The sequence below is a fragment of the Aethalodelphis obliquidens genome, unplaced genomic scaffold, assembly GCF_003676395.1.
Source record: "Aethalodelphis obliquidens isolate GAN/ISIS:26980383/991018 unplaced genomic scaffold, ASM367639v1 scaffold35, whole genome shotgun sequence".
NCBI classification, from domain to species: Eukaryota; Metazoa; Chordata; class Mammalia; order Artiodactyla; family Delphinidae; genus Aethalodelphis; species Aethalodelphis obliquidens.
In genome coordinates, this window is record NW_020837979.1 from 10,483,690 (window position 1) to 10,499,451 (window position 15,762).

The 15,762-nt window shown below is 48.6% G+C and overlaps 1 long non-coding RNA gene across 22 annotated transcripts in view; it reads right to left on the bottom strand.

Annotated features, from left to right (window-relative positions):
- The window catches only part of LOC113632103 (uncharacterized), a 138,848-nt gene that overhangs the window by 50,349 nt on the left and 72,737 nt on the right, over positions 1 to 15,762 (bottom strand). For 5 of the 22 annotated variants that reach the window (XR_003437677.1, XR_003437676.1, XR_003437686.1 and 2 more), the window contains one exon: positions 10,800 to 10,861. The exons of 15 other annotated variants lie outside the window; for them this stretch is intronic. This is a non-coding gene — a long non-coding RNA (uncharacterized LOC113632103). Of the gene's footprint in view, positions 1 to 4,268; positions 4,388 to 10,799; positions 10,862 to 15,762 lie in introns of all 22 variants that reach the window. 2 more of the 22 variants (XR_003437675.1, XR_003437682.1) reach the window with 1 other exon arrangement.

The following is a 15,762-nucleotide window of genomic DNA, read 5'->3' on the forward strand; positions in this document are numbered from 1 at the left end:
ATCCAAATGGACAATGACCAGACCGTATATGAACACAGACTCTGCCCCACAACCTGCAGCAACCTGCCCAGGGAACCAAGCCCTTATCCGCAGTAAACAGCTCAGGAAGCGAGCCTGCGCTCAGTCACACTCGCAGGAACCCAGATTCCTATTTTGTTTGACAATCTGGGAAGCTAAACAGTGACTCTGTAACACTCAGCCCAAATGGCCAGGGCTTGATGAATCCCTGCAGCTTCCCTAATTTTCATCCCCACTTCCAACACAGGACCATCAAGAGAAAGTCAGATGTGATCCCTCACATGGGATGCCCCGTCCTATACAGCCCGTCTCCAGATCCCCCAGGCCAATAGCCTCCAGCCCCTTCCCACCCCTCCCCCACTATAAAGCTTGCCCGCTCCCTTGTCTGCCTTTGAGTCTCCGCCACATGCAAGTGATGGTGGCTGACGCCTTCCTCTTGCGAGCTCTGAATAAATTAGTTGATCTTCGAGACTTTGCACAGGTTAAACGCCAGTCTCCCATCTGTTAATTGCACAACCTTATCAGATCCCTTCCGGTCTCTGAGCCTCTATCTGGGCATCTCAATCACAAGTCAGTGGCAGTAGTTGCCGCCATGGCTTGCCACAGGGATTCGTGAGGTCATTCACGTATAGCTCCTGGCAGAATACCTGGCACGCAGTTACTGCTCAATGAATACGGACCTCCATTTATTATTATGTCATTGCTACCCACCCTCCAAGAAACTTAGAGATGATCTTCTCCTGGAACTGTTCTAATGGCCACACAGTCTGGGAGGTATGAAAGCTAAGTCACCTGAAATTCACCGGTTTCAATCCTTAAATCAAAATGGGCGCCTGAAGCTTGGCGAGCCGTGAGGGCCATTTGGAGAGGGAGCTGATAGGACCTGGAGATTCGACATCTCCACGAGGTGGGTGGAAGGAAGCCAAAGGGACTTCTATCCACATGGCAGCACTTAAATACTAGGGACCAACCCTGCGAGGTATGTAGGGAATATCACGCCCATTTTGTAGATTAGGAAACTGAGGCTCATAGAGGTTAAGTGAATCTCTCTGAGTCACATCGCTAGGTCTTGAATTCTAAGGTGCTTGGGGTTGCAACAAGCCAGGGAGAGGGAGTTTTCCCCCTAGAGTGTGGAGCCCACAGAATCCGAGGCAGTGCAGGACAGGGGCAGTGTCAGAGGGTTCCAGCAAGGGTCCTGGCAGAGAAAGCCCAGTGACTCAGAGAGACAAGGGGGACCAGACACGAGGGGTGGGCTGTGGCTGCAGTGGGTCAGCCCTGGTCTCTCGTGTGGCTTTCTGGGCAAGATTGGAGGGGACAGGGTGAGCTGAGTAAACTCTCAGGTCAAAGAGCCAGGCTCAAGGGAAGCGGCTGGAGGGGTTCAGGAACCAGGCTGTGGGTGTCAGACCAAAGGCTGAGGGTGGATTTTAGAACTGGGCTCCAAGGTCAGGCAATGACCTTGGTGCCAAGACATTCAACTCACTGAACTGGCTCTTGAATTCCTCTGGACTAAGAAAGGCCCAGCCCCGAGGCCTGTAACCTTGTGGCTTGCAGGTGCCTGCAGATGGCCTTGGCCGTGGGGAGGTGGGCAACTTAGCCCAGAGGTCATTCTCACCCAGCCCTGTACACCCACACTCATTTACACACCTGTACCCATGGCGTCGATTGGTAAGCAGAGAAGATGTTAACAAATGAATGCTGTTCTAGAACCAGCCTGGAAGGACATGCAGGAAACTGGTAACAGTGATTACCGGTCAAGGGAAGGAAATCAGCCTTCGGACAAGGGTTAGGGGGCTTTTTGTACTTGAAGTTTTTTACAATGTGCATATGTTAATTTTCAAAAAAAATAATTAGGACAAAAGAATATCCTTGATAATGAGGATGACAAAAATGACACAGAGTTGAAAAGACAGCTGAAAGACAGTACCGGGACCCAAACCACAGTCTAGGAAGTACATCTGCTCTGTGTCTCAATGCCCCTAACTGGGCATGGGGACAACAACGGTGTCTTTGGCTCCAGCAAGAAAAGCAAAGATGAGGAGTGTGTACAGGCCAGGGCTAAGGAGGCAGGAGGTAGCCAGACTTCCCTTTCACCTAAATGCAAAGAAAATTGGGATCTCTTTTAGCAATTAGAAACGTGAAGTGAACAAAGGGAAAGGAAGCAAAATAATGTAAAAACGATGATGGCTCACACTTATATAGGACTTTCTACATGCCAGGAACTTTTTAAGAATTTCACACACAATAGCTAATATAATCCTAATAATGGTGAGATAGCTACTATTATTGTCATATTCTACAGATGAGGAAACCAAAGACCAGGCAAGTTAAGTAACTTGCCCAAGGTCACACAGCTAGTATGAGTTGGAGCTGGGATTAAACCAGGCAGTCTGGCTTCAGAGCCCACACATATTTTTATATGTGTCCTGATAAAAGAAACTTTCACATGTTGAGGTATGGGGAAGTCGTTCTGGCTTATCTATGGGTTAACTTGAATTTTATGCTGACTAAAACAGCCTGTTTGCGGCCTACCAAACATACATTGTACATCTGCTTTAATTATTAAAGAAAAGGGTGCGTTGACCAAAAGTAGAGAATGTCCATGTTAAACATAAAGGTCAAATGCCTTTCTTCCTGGGACGCCAATGCTGGTACCTTTTTGATGATAAGACTCCCTTCCCAGGTGCCAAAGCCATTCTGACTCACTATGTACACGATGATCTGGTCTGGTACCTTGAAGGAATGGATCCCCGACTCATGTAATGTTCTTTGTTCTGACAACATGTAAAACTGTGCTGAAAACCATGCTTCTGCGGAGCAGTTCCTCAGTCATCTGAGAGGCTGTCTTCTGGGCTATAGTCCTCAGTTTGGCTCAAATAAAACTCTTTTCCAGTCCTATTATAAATTGTTGATTATTTTTGTTGGCAGTCCAAAGCATTCAGCTTCTCAAATCTTTTTATTTGAAGAGCTCAGATGAAAGTGAAAAAAACCCCACAATTTACAGATCCCAGTGGACTGGCCTAAAGTCTAAAGGGGCCCCTGGTCCTGTTCTCACCCCACATATAATTGTCACAAATGGTGACAAGGACAAAGCAGAGGCAGAAAGCGAGGCTCTCTCAGTTCCAGCTGCAGGAGAACAGACAAGGTCGAGAAGGAGAAAGAGATGGCGCGAGGGGATCTGAAGCCCCAGAAGGAATCATGCATCCCGCTCAGAGGGCTGCAAGGCCTGGACCGAGAACAGACCCCTTTCACATCTTATCTGCAACTGCCCCGCCCTCAGGATTAGCATTGCACAACTGGAGGGGCCCCCGGCCTGGTGTGCTTCCAGCCTTGTTCTCTGGATATAAGACTGAGAAGGAAAGGATTTGACTGAGTTCACAGGGTTCAAGGTGGAGAAGAGACAGCCTTCCAGGCCTCCTGCTGCCGGTGTCCTGAACCTTCCATCACAGATGGCTGAATCCCCCTCTTCTGGGAAGCCTTTCCTGCCCCCTCCTTCCACTGCCAGTCTCTACAGGGCTATTGCCCCCTCGCTGCACCCTGTCCCAGCACCAGCCCAGGTGTCTTTTTGTTTTGGGCCATGTTGCATGTGGATCTTAGTTCCCGGACCAGGGATCGAACCCGCCGTGGAAGTGCGGAGTCTTAACCACTGGACCACCAGGGAAGTCCCCAGGTGTCCTCTTGAAATTAGTCCTGGCTGCAGTGCCAGGATATGGGGCCCTTGGGTCTTCCCTCTTTGTGACAGTGCTGGCCTGGCTGGATGGAAAACAAGTGGGAAAGGGTTTGATCCTGAGGTGAAGGGGATAAAAGCCTATGGTGTCCTGGAGGTTACAGGCCTCTCCACTCCACGGGTTGACCCACTCCATGGGTTCTCCTTCCTGTGAGGCTGCTTCCTTACCTCCCAGGGGATCTGGTCATCCCAATCCCAGACCCCTGAGATGGGTCTGAGGCAGCTGAACTGGGTCCTGGATTTCTGAGACAGCTCCGTACAGCACCGGGCAGGAGTGCCCTGGCCTCACCTGACCCTACTTAGCCGGCTGGTCTTCTGAGAGCACGAGTAAAAGTAAAGTGGCTAAGAGGCCTGGCCTCTTACACTCACTCTTACACACATGACCACACACACACACACACACACACACACGTACACACGCAGCAAAAGGCACCTCGTATCTCTGGGTAGAGGCAATTAAAGGTTGACCTAACCACACACACACACACACGCACACACACACACACACACACGCAGCAAAAGGCACCTCGTATCTCTGGGTAGAGGCAATTAGAGGTTGACCTAAGTCCTTTTGAAGCAATAAAACTTTGACAAAAGTCTCCGTGGCTTCATGACCACTGCCTCCAATGGGGGACTCTGATTTCCCTGGGAAAAAAACGTGGTGAAATAAATTTGAGTTTGGCTACAGAAAATATATACTAAGGAATATGTAACATTTGCCTGGATGTTGGAGGAGAGATAAAAGGAAAAGCAATCTGTGTGTTTACATGACTCCAGTCGTTTCGGCTTTTACGAAAGACGGCAAGTGTTTGCCTTTGGAAATCTAGGAAGCAGGACTGAAGTGAAGCCACACACGCAAAGCCAAATCCAGCATCAAAATATAAGAAAGGGGGCTTCCCTGGTGGCGCAGTAGTTGAGAGTCCGCCTGCCGATGCAGGGGACACGGGTTCGTGCCCTGGTCCGGGAAGATCCCACATGCCGCGGAGCGGCTGGATCCGTGAGCCATGGCCGCTGACCCTGCGCGTCCAGAGCCTGTGCTCCGCACGGGAGAGGCCACAACAGTGAGAGGCCCGCGTACCGCAAAAAAAAAAAAAAAAAAAAACAAAACCAAAATATAAGAAATGAACACTGTAGCAAATAAAGGAAAACCTGGTAAGATACAATGGGTCCCGTGCTCAGCGAAAATTTGTTCACCTGGATTCCACCAGGTCGTTCTTGCCTTGGAAAGTTAGTGACACGGGAATCACAGACACTTCAAAGAACACAGCTGCCCGTCCGTTAAAATGCTCCCAAGACAGTTCTCCAAAATACTCTTCTCTGAGTTTACCTTTTTCTATTTTCCTCTCTGAACCATGGTAGATAGTAGAATTACTCCTTCACAATTAAGATGTGCCCCTGTAGGGGATTCCCTGGTGGCACAGTGGTTAAGAATCCGCCTGCCAAGGCACGGGACACGGGTTCGAGCCCTGGTCCGGGAAGATCCCACATGCCGCGGAGCATCTAAGCCCGTGTGCCACAACTATTGAGCCTGCGCTCTACAGCCCGCGAGCCACAGCTACTGAGCCTGCGTGCCACAACTACTGAAGCCCGCGTGCCTAGAGCCCACGCTCCGCAACAAGAGAAGCCACTGCAATGAGAAGCCATGCACCGCAATGAAGAGCAGCCCCCGCTCGCCGCAACTAGAGAAAGCTCGCGTGCAGCAATGAAGACCCCACACAGCCAAAAATAAAAATAAACAAAATAAATAAATTTTTTTTTTAAAAAAAGATGTGTCTCTGTGTTCAGAACAAAGGCTGATCTTGGGTTTTGATCTCTGCACCCACAGTGGGAGTAAGTCTGTGCGACTCCAGGCAAAGTTTTCTGAGCTCCTTGGGCTTCAGTAAATAAAGGGGTTAAAGCTCTAGCCAACAAAGCTATCCAGACAACGAGAGATCCAGTGATGAAGTCTAAATTCATCTGCAGGCAACGCCCATCACTGCTCAAAGGGTCCAGGGCCACCAGCAATTCCTCTGATTCACTTTCTCCCCAAGGTTCCTATGTCCTAAAAGCCACACTTTGCTTATCAGTAATAATGCATTTTGCCATTTGGGTTGGCCAAAAACATAACTAACTACCAAGCAGAAGTCCTGACTAGAAAAAGAAACCAAAGTCTCCATGAAAAATGTCATTTTAACCCAAAGTAATGTCACTTAAAGTTTTAGTTATGGGTAACTCCGCTTTTTATATTTGGAAATAGTGTTTGTAACTTATAAACATTGTCCTTCAACCCTATACTACCTTCATGAATCCTTTTGGGATCCAGGGACCTTGAACCAGGAATTACTGTATCTGGTGGTCTCTAAGGTTCTGCCATTCCATTATATTTAGCCTCAGAAATTCTGGCTGCCAAGGGGGCAGGATATCAAGGACTCTCATCCACCACCAGTGAGAATGTAATTTGGTACCATATTTGTGGAGGCCAGTTTTGCGATATATTTTAAAATCCTTAAAACGGGTATAGAAGAAGTTCTAGTTCTGATAATGGTATAGTAGCTCCTACTGGGCCAATTCCCCTGCAGATAACAAGTATAAACTCCAAACAAAATATTAGAAACCAACGATTTGGAAGCATTGGAGAGCAAGCAGAAGCAGGCAGGGGACTTTGACCTTCGAAAGAAGGAACCGCACTGCATGAGATCTATGTTTAGACAGTTTTCTGCTGAGGGCTCTCCTCAGTCTGCCAGACAGAAAGCTGCAATCTTACTGTTTGAAGTGTCAGAGGACAGAGTTCAGGGCTGCCAGAGTGGCTGGGAATTGAAGAGCTGGATCCTGAAAGAAGCTAAAACTTTTAAAAGCTGAGTAGAGATTTTAACTCCTGCCCGTTTAATGAGAGACAGAGTTTGAAGTGTGAATCCTGCCAGTTTTTCCAGGAGAGATTTCATAAACATGTTGGACTTTCTATTGATATCCAGGGAAGGGGGAGGGGAGGGGAGCAAAGATTATGTCCCAGGATTAAAGACATTTCCCTCAGACTAAGAAAACTGTCAAAACAGATCCATCTTAAAGAGTAAAACTCAAGCTTCCACAACTTCAAGGTGATATGCCATAATTAACTGCCTTGCTATCATCAAAGCAAGACAAAAGATACAGAATTTCTAAACCCACTGTCCACAAAACAGTATACAATAAAAAAAAAAACTACTAGATATTCAAAGAAACAGAAAAATGTGACCCCTACTCAAGAAAAAAATCAATCAACAGAACTCCAAGGTAACCCAGATGTTGGAATTAGCAGACTGGAAATTTATGGTATTGACAGCTATTATAAATATATTTGAGGAATTAAAGGAAAACATTGCCATAATGAGTGAAGAGGTAGAGAATCTCAGCAGAGCAACAGAAACGATTCTTTAAAAAGAACCAAATGGAAGTTCCAGAACTGACAAGACTCAGAAGTGAAAAATTCAGTGGATAACTCTAACATCTTGGAGGCAACAGAAAAAAGGGTAAGTGACCTACAAGACGGGCCAATACAAATTAGCCAATCTTAAAAACACAGAGCAAAGCAGATTTTTAAAAACGACAGAGCTTCAGTGACATTTGGTACAACACCAAGCATTATAATAAACGTGTAATTGGAATCTCAGAGGGGAAGAGAGGGAAAATGGGCAGGAAAAGTATTTAAAAGAATATGGTCGAAAACGTCCTAAATCTGATGGAAAACATTAACCTGTATACCCCAAGAATCTCAATAAACTCCAAGGAAGATAAACACACACACACACACCACAGAAAGGCATACCACAGTTAAACTGCTGAAAAATAAAAAGTTTTGAGCAGCCAGAGAAGAAAATGACACAGATACAAAGATGAATCACGTTTGACTTTTTGTCAGAAGCAATGAAGCCAGAGATCATGGGACGATAAGATAATGAAATGATTAATGCTAAAGTTCTACATCCAGTTAAATAAATCTTTCAAAAAATTCAGGTCCTAGACATTTTTAATTAAATGAAGCTGAGAGAATTCTTCGTCAGGAAATGTGAAAGGAAGTTATTCAGGTTGAAGAGAAATGACATCAGAAGGAAACCTGGGTCTTCAACAGGGGAAGAAGCTACCAAAAATGGTAAACATGTGAGCAAAATAAAAGACTACCTTTTTGTCCTTCTGTAATTTCTTTTAGAGATAACCAGTAATTGTTTTTGCCTGTGAGCTATACGATATCATACAGCATGTATTTCTGACCACACGGGAATTAGAAATCACCAACAGAGTATCTAGAAAATCTCCAAATAAAAATTAATCAGCATGTATTTAGGTTTATCCATTATAAACTTAAGAGTAAAATCCCAAAGCTACGAAACCTGTGGAAGAAAACAGAAGATCTTGGCAATCTTGGGGCAGGCAGAGATTTCTTAGGACATGCAAAGCCCTAATCGAATTTTTTTATGATACATTGGTCCCCATCAAATTCTTCTCTTTAAAAAGAGACAAGCCACAGACTGAGAGAAAATATTCACAATATATTTAACTGGCAAAGTACTTGTATCCAGCATAAAGAATTGCTATAAATCCATAATGAAAGATATACAATCCAGTATTAAAAATAGGCAAAGAACAAGCATAGACACTTTGCAGATGACCAATAAGCACATGCAAAGGTGCTCAACATAATTAGTAATTAGACAAATACAAATTAAAACCACAATGAGATATCATTTCTCATGCGCTAGAATGCTTAAAATTTTATAAAGACCGACCCTTGCAAATGTTGGCAAAGACGTAGAACAACTGGAACTCTCGTACTTTGCTGGTGGGAACACACAATCGCTTTTACTTATAAATTCAACATACACTTACAGTATGACCTAGGTATTTCTCCTAGGTATTTTCCCCAGTGAAAAAAAATAAAAAACATTTGTCCACAAAACGACTTGCACATATTCTTCACAGCTTCATTCACAGGACTCCAAAATTGGAAATAGCCCAAACTACCATCAACAGGTGACTAGATAAACAAATTGTGGTATAATCCTGCCACTGATGACTTCCCAGCCAATCTGAGGACAGACACAGGTCAGAGCAGCCCTTAGCGCTGTGCCCATGGTGAGAACAGCCCACAAGTAACCCCAGACACAGATGCCAAGGTGGGGGACACGGTGAGGTCAGACGCTGATGACCAAAGGCCAGGAGGGAGGAACTCTGCTTCCTTGGGAGGCCAGACCCTCCTTTCTGAATGTGACAGGGCACACAGGTCCACTTCTGGCGCCTGGACTGTGTCTTGGGAAAGGAAAAGGGGGAAAGAAACCTTGGGTGACATCAGAAACTTAGATCTCACCGAGTCTAAGTTTTAAAGCAGTAGAAACTGAGGACTCTTCAGTTAGTTAAATGAAAAATTTTGTTGCTACCAATAGGAAAGGGGCTTTGAGTGCAAGATGAGCTTAGATATTAACAAAAAAAAAGATGAAAGTTAAAGTTTTTTGCACTTCCGACATGCACTTGAGTTATTTGTGCATTTCTAGAGGATCAAAATATGAGAGATGGGCCATGAGAGAAGCAGCCTCTGGGAAGAGAGAAGGGGAAACAGTGGCCAGAGACCTCACGACTCCAAATCTAGATTCCAGAGTCCCTCTGCACTAAGGTGGACGCCTGGTAATAAGACATGCCACAGTAGGATTCATTAAGCTGTGTTGGCTCAAAGTAAGCTGCACTCCCTTTGAAATTCAAATGAACTCCAGTGCAGTTTCACCTCTACAGAAAGGATATTTTCTTTTTTTTTTTTTAATTATTTTTTTAAATTGAAGGATAGTTGATTTACGTTTTGCCCATCTCTGGTGTAAAGCAAAGTGACTCAGTTACACACACATAGACTTTTTTTTTTTTTTTTTGGCCGTACGCGGGCCTCTCACTGTTGTGGCCTCTCCTGTTGCGGGGCACAGGCTCCGGACGCGCAGGCTCAGCGGCCATGGCTCACGGGCCCGGCCACTCCGCGGCACGTGGGATCCTCCCAGACCGGGGCACGAACCTGCGTCCCCTGCATCGGCAGGCGGACTCCCAACCACTGCGCCACCAGGGAAGCCCACATATAGACATTTTTAAATATTCTTTTCCATTACAGTTTATCCTAGGATATTGAATATAGTTTCCTGTGCTCTACAGTAGGACCTTGTTGTTTATCCATCCTATATATAATAGTTTAAATCTTCTAATCCCATACCCCGAGTCCTTCCCTGAGAAAGGATATTTTCTACACCGACTCAGTCCCAACTCTGAGAAACATGTCTGCATTTGTTTGAATATTAAAATTTATTGTTAAATAGAAAACCTTATTATTCCCATGAAATCCTAAAGGTTTTTAAGCATTCACCTTCCACTCCAGAGTCCAAACTCCTAGAAAAGCCCTTCTTCTGCTCCAGGAGGGGATGGTAGGGTGATCCTTCCCCCTATCCTCACCCCACCCCAAGCGTAACCAGTGGACAACAAGGGCATCTTGCTGGCCCCGGGGACTGAGGCTCTTTCATCGCTAGAGGATGCTAGAGACAGTTGGGAACTTGAGTGACCCACCATCCCAGCTGGCCTGAGACTGTCCCCGTTTTAGCAGCGAAAGCCCAGTATCTCAGGAAATTTCCCAGTTACCCTGCCAGCAGGTCAGGAGTTGCTGGTCAGAGGCTGTCCCTCTCCACAGGGCAGCTGCCTCCTGACTTAGAGCCTCTGTTCAAAAGGCTTCTTGATGTGGGTGTCTCCACCTACATCCTGCCTGTTTCAGCCAGTTCTCCTGGCTTTGAGTTCTGTTTGATAGCATCCACCCCATCCCATGACTCCTTGGATCTCAGCTACAATCAGTCTCTCTTGGCTTTTCTTGGTACCTCCAGCCCAAGGACACCAGGTTAGTTGCCAAGAAGACCCATAGTTTAGAAAGAGTTTTTAACAACTGTAAGTTACCTGTAAATTTCACGGCTATCCATTCTTATGATAAAGAATATTTACTTCTTGTTGTTTTCTTTAGATCTATGTCATTCCAAAATGCTTGAAAACTGTACAGCATCAATATTCACTGCCCTTTTCTGAGCCCTCTCACCTTCAAGTAAAAGCCCGAGTTGGGGATTCGAGTTTTGATTTTGTTTCTGGTCCATGGGAGTCCTGGAGGAGTAACACATATACACAAAACAAAAAGGAAATGAGCAACGTTCACTGCTCTTCAGCTGGGTTTGGGGGTTTGCTGCTGAAGCGTGCCTGCAGCTTTAGATGGGCACGTCGGTCCACCAGCAAGAAGGCTGGTTTGGACTGCAACCTTCATTCATTCATTCATTCATTCATTCATTCAACAAATATGCATTGCACACTGAGGTGCTTCAGAGATGAAACTAAACAAAAATGCGGCCAGCACTCACTAAGGCTCTGGCCTGCCGTTACTAACCCTCATGCCCGCTTCTGCCTCCTCTGTGTCCTGCACATAGCCGGGTAAGTGGGAGTTTAATGAAAAAATATACGGCTGAAGGAGAGGAAAAAGTCTTTCCTTGATCATTGTGGGGTCCTGGGGTCTGAAAACTAAACTGACAAAGGTGAACAGGAGAAAAGCATATGCATTTATTTAACAGAAGTTTTAGGTGATCTGGAAGTCTTCATAAGGAAATGAAGACCCAAAGTGACAGTTAGACCTGAGTGTTTTGTGCTGGGTTTAATGAGGAGCGTCCAGGCATGGAGGAATATGACAGGTGAAGGAGTATGAGGGGGGATCTTAACAAGGTCTGCTTGTTAGGGTTCTTCTTGGCGTCTCTTTGTCTTTAGAGATAAGGATGCTCTTTTCCTCCAGGTAAAGGGAGGGCACCTCTCACATGAGGGTTTTATGACCTGTTTCAGGGAAGAAGGGCAAGTGGGGTAGAGGTCAGGGTAAGCTTCCAGCTGTATTTTCTCAAGTCCCTTCAGCTTAAAATACCCGATATGTCCAGGTGCCCTATCTTGGAGTAGCATATTCTGAACCCCATCACAGCTCTGGCGATAATGATGCCATTGTACGTAATCGAAGAGCCTGTTGTTGTACAATAGATACGCAGGGGCAGAGATCAGTAAAACCAACTCCATCCTCTAGCGCTGCCCCTCCCCCGCAAAGCACCCCCGGCACACCCCTCCTTAACCGCAGCCAGGGCCTTGATGCCGGGACCTGCTTTCCTAGACGCCTCAGGCCATTTGTAAGACGGCACTAAAGTGAATTCTCAAGTCCTCCGTTTATTCAACACAGTAGACAGACAATCCTTGTATCACAGGTCCTGAGTGCAAGCAACAGAATTTTCATCTCTGAACTCCATCACAAAGGGCCTGTGTGCTAAGAACACGGCAGTTCCCTGAGTCACGGGGAAGGCTGGGTCGCTGGCTTTGGGAATGAGCGGGGAGGAGAAGAGAATGGCAAAAACAGGCACAAAGCAGGACTAATGTGGTCAGGGGGGCACTGCTGAGCTGAACAAGGTAAGTGCCCAAGTCTCAGAAAACGGCATCCCAATGACGGAGCGTGGTGATGTGTCCCCCACCGGCTGCACCAAAAGAGTGGGGGAAGAACTGGTACCTCTCGCTCTGGTGTGGCTTTTGCAGTCATTCCCCCTCCCCAAGATATTACAATGGAAGGGAGGGGCCCTGCCCCAGAGGAAACCGGATGCAACAGAGACGGGTAGCCCCGAACATACTGCAGCTCTCCTGACGGGGTCTGGTTGCATCTTTGTAACTAGGCTTCTTCAAGTATCAGTGCTACTCAGGGGTGCAGGCAGCCTCTAAAAGCTGGAACAGTCAAGGAAGCGGAATCTCCTCTAAAGCCTCCAAGACAGAACGATACTTTGCCTTGACCCCAGTGAGACTGACCTGGGGCATCTGGCGTCCAGATCTGTCAGCGAATACACTTGTGTTGTTTTACGCCACCAAGGGTATTACAGCGGCCACAGGAAACCAAAACGCTCTGCATGACAAGCAGGAAGGTAGAGAGGGGCCAAGGGGCTCACTTGTCACATCCCAGGAACACAGACCCTGCCTCCCGCTGGGGAGCATCGTCCTCGTGTCCCAACCCAGAACCTCTCCCTAAGTGGGAGAGTCCTCCGGGGCTCAGTAGAGCCCTGGGACAAGCGGCGGTCCTTCATTAGCTCCAGAAGGACGGCTCACCTGCCCTCAGCCTCCAGCAGGCAGGGCATCCTATGGCTGTTCTGAATCTGGCGACACTCGCGCTTGCCAGGGCCCAGGGTGGGAAGGTCGTAAGAGCTCTCAGGGCTGATCTGGGTGCCGCCACGGTTCCCGTGAGTCTGAACTAGCGTATCCATTGTATGAACAAGCGCATGTTGGAAACACCCAGATCGGAGGAGGAGCTGAGCTACAAGTCTAGAAAGGTAAACAGTGGTGCTGCTCTGAGAGCCGCCGCTGTTACTCCAGGCATTTTGATCCCGGAGCACCCGGCACACGGCCCCCGTCACAGGTATCCTCTGAAGATGCACAGACAAGCCCAGGTGAAGATGAAGCATTTTCTGCTCTTTCTGTTCCAGCCTCAGCCCGAATGTATTTATCGCAACACTTCTCAGCACAGTGGGGTGTGAAGCAGGGGAGCGGACAGAGGAGACGCCCCAGCGACTCATCATGGGGAAGGGTAATTGGGTCAAACTCCTGTTTACTGGAATGGCTTTCTACTGACACACACAAAAGTTCTGAAATAAAGGAGGCCTGTAATTGTTTGTTTCCTTTTGCTTTTTTGGTTACAACAGTAAAAACTGTCCTTCAGACTTAGCCCCCAAAGACATCAGAGCTCGACAATGACGAATGGGGAACAGATGTTTCTGGGCCGTCAGAATGGCAGCTTCCTCCTCGACACGTGGACTCCAGGATGCAGGTCACTGTCTGGCCTTGGAGGCCAGACAGACCAGGCCTAGCAGCCAGGGCTCGGGCTGTAAGGGGGTGTGGGATGATGGGCCAGGCTTTCCTGGACCAAGTTGGGCAACTCGGGGCTTTTAACTGCCTTGGGGATAAGCGTGTGTGCCTTGAATGAGGAACTAGGACAGGCCCTGACTTCCCAGCAGGGGTACTGCTCAATGTACACAGTTCTTGCTCCCCAAGGCCTCTGAGGCAGGGGACAGACGAGGATCTGCTCTTCTCAGGGCCTGGGGGCCAGCTCTGCAATTCTGTGCCACCCACCTTCCCACGTCACTTCACTCCCCCACTTCCTTCTCCCTGGAAACCCCACGTGGCCAGCCTGGGGATGGCAGATGGGGGTGGACGGATCAGGGCTAACGGCCAGGCAGCCTCTTCCTCTCAGAGGTTCCCCACCTCATCCAGTCTCTGGTCCCCAGTGGCACCAGCCTCCCAGCAGGTCACCCCATGGTTCTCCAATGGCCTCAGTACCTGCTACTTGGGCACCTGCTGCCGGTGTCCTTGGGGTGTTCAGTGGGAAACCCGGGGTTCTGGAGGGTCTAAGAGGGTGCAGTGGACATGACCATGCCAACTCCCAGGGCAGCTGATACCAGAGGCTTGGGGGGCAGCCCACCAGGAGCCAGAGGGGACCCTGCCACATGCCCTGAGGTTCCTCCACATTCACAGCCCCTTCCCCACCCACCAGGAAACAGCAGCAGGGGTTGAGGTCACCCTACACCCTCTTTCCCGCCATACTCACAACATCACGTGCAGTGGCCCCATCTCCACTCCTATTAGGAACCACTGAGACCTACCGTGTGCCAGGCTCTCGACGCCAGCGGCTAGGTTAAGAGGCAGCCCCTGCAGTCCAACTCCCCGGGTTCAAATCCCAGCTCCAGACACATCATCCTCCACGTGCCTGCGCATTTCATAACCTCCGCGTGCCTCAGTTTCCCCATCCTTAAATGGTGAGAAGTTTAGTACTTTCCAGGGGAGCTGCTTGTGACTATTAAATGTCAAGTGCTGGGCGCTGGGCTGACACGTGGGAGCGCCAGTTACAAGAGGCTCAGAAAGCGGAGCGCCTGGCCTCAGGGGTGGACCCAAGTGGTCGGGCGGGCTGTCCTCCAGCCACGGACCCCAACCCTGCAAGCCTTCAGTGGGCTGGCAGTGCGCATGCGCGGGCCCTGCGGTCCACGCGCATGCGCACCAGCTCAGGCCGGGAACGCTGCTGGGAGCAGCATCCTCCCACCGAAGGTTCGGAGCAGAGGGCAGGGGTACGAGGGGGCGGCTGGAGCCCAGTTCGCTCTCGCGAAGCACTTCCTGAACTGCACATTCAGTTACCACAAAATGAGTCAAGGTCCCTTTCAAGTGGCTTGCTGAGCTTCCCCCTGATCTGACACGGCCTCCCCGGGATGGACGGGCCGCAGCCTTTCCTGGTGAGCTGTCAGGCCCCGCTCGGAAACCCCTCCTCTGGGCACGAGCGCCGGGCCCTGCACAGGCACTGCGTCACTTCTCCCCTGCAACAACCCCATGGGGCAGGGTTTAGTCTTGTCCCCATTTTAGAAATGAGGAAACTGAGGCTCAGAGAGGTTGGGTGAGTGGCCTTGGATCACACAGCTAGTCAGGGTCAGGGCTGGGATTTGAACTCACGCCTGTCTGGCTCATAACCTGCGCGCTCTTTCTCCGGGCTCACTGTGGTGAGGGGAGGCCACGTTCACCTTGCCTGCCTGGGTCAGAGAGAGGCCTGGAAGCTCTCATTTGTAAAATGGAGATGCCGGGGAGGTGAGACTATGGAAATGGAAGGATTAGAACCCATTTCTCACAACCCAGGAGGAAACAGGGGACTGTACTTTCTAGGCAGGAGATACAAGGGCCACACTGATAGGGGTAGTGTCTCCCTGTGGACTGATTCCTCATAAGAAGGGGGTCCCTTTGCCCATAAAATGTCTCATCTGAGGGAATTCCCTGGCGGTCCAGTGGTTAGGACTCCACGCTTCCGCTGCAGGGGGCACGGGTTCCATCCCTGTCGGAGGAACTAAGGCTCCGCAAGCTGCCGCGGTGTGGCCAAAAAAAGAAAAAAAGTCTCCTCTGAAAGACCAAGGATGAGGGAGAGAGCCACAGAAGGCTTTCCCTGAAACCTGGCTCTAGGAGCAGGCACCTGCCTG